We start from the raw sequence: 1,365 nt of genomic DNA on the forward strand, positions 1-1,365 counted from the left end.
GGGGCCGCTGGCCGCCCGCCGGACGGGGCTGCGCGCCGCCGGGCCCTGCCGAGGGCACCGGGCCTCCTCGCTTCCCCGCCGCCTCCTCCACTCGGGGGTGGCTCTTTGGTTTGATTTTATTCCCCGTGAGGCCGGGGGGGGGGTAGCGTCCCCGGGGGTTCCCCCGTCCTGCGCCCTCCCCCGCTCCCCCGACGGGTCTGACAGCGGGGCCGGGGCGAGCGGGGCTTCTCCGCACCCCCCCTCGGCCTCCGGGTCTTTTCCTGGGCCTGCGGGCAAGCACGGAGGGTTTTTCTCTTAAAACAACCTACTCAAAGCCCGTGTTTTTCCTCGAATTTTGATTTTCTGAGCGCTGTCACTTCCTGATGGTGTTTTTCTGCACGGCTTACCCCCTGCTTCGTACGTCTCAGCCCTTCAGAGGAAGGGTTGTGTAGCTCGCTAAACAGGGAGCCAAAAAGAAAGCTTTAATCGTTATTAGATACTGTAGCTAATGCTTCTCATACTGTGTTTGTGTGGGGATGGTGTAAGAAGCTAAGGAAAGGTTAAAAGTACACTGAGGGTGGAAGTGATTTCTTCTCAAAATTAGTTCCTCCAAGGCCTTACTCGAAACAATAAGCGTAGCTTTTAATTTGGTCAGTAAACTGAGGTTATTGACTTGCGCCGTGCGGCTGCCAGTTGTTGGGGGGGGGAGAAAAAATATCTCCTTGTATGAGCCAGAGGAGTGGGTCCCACTCCTGTCCTGCCAGGTGCCTTGTACAACGCCCAACAGCAGCGTATCCGTCTCCCTGCTCTGCTTGTTAAATAACCGAGTTGGATGGGGCTGTGAAGCACAACCGCAGCAGCTCGGGGTTTGTGTGGGGCTGTAAAACCCGCCTGCGAAGCTGTGTAAGTTCTCAGGTGGTTAACCCTGCTGCCTTGGCTCTGCTGGAGCTCTCCAGACCCAGTTTTGGTCGCTGGAGATACGCAGGCTAGCTCTGAAACCGGCTACCGTGTGGCGCAGGCTCCAGTCTCGAGTCTTAATGAGTGTTTGCCTAGTGCTTTCGTGTTTCCTTGGATGAAAGGTTTTGCATAATTGGCCATTATAATTGTCTGTCACCCCTAAAGAAGAGCCCCCCCCAAAAGATAAGCGTGGAGGTAGGCAGTTATTTTGGATGACCCAAGTCTAAACCCGCAAAGTGCCTGTAGGTTGTTAATGTTGTTACTGCTTAACGTGGCGGCAGCAAAATGACTGACTTAAAAAAAAAATAATAAATAAATAAAATCTAGTTTTTCCTTGGAGCCATTTGATCAGCATCATCCTGACAAATGACATCTTGCTTACGTTTGAGCTACTTGTTCTTCGGTGCCCAGAAGAATTCCTAATGCGAC

Source organism: Calidris pugnax, unplaced genomic scaffold, assembly GCF_001431845.1.
Source record: "Calidris pugnax isolate Ruff unplaced genomic scaffold, ASM143184v1 scaffold127, whole genome shotgun sequence".
Classification (NCBI taxonomy): domain Eukaryota; kingdom Metazoa; phylum Chordata; class Aves; order Charadriiformes; family Scolopacidae; genus Calidris; species Calidris pugnax.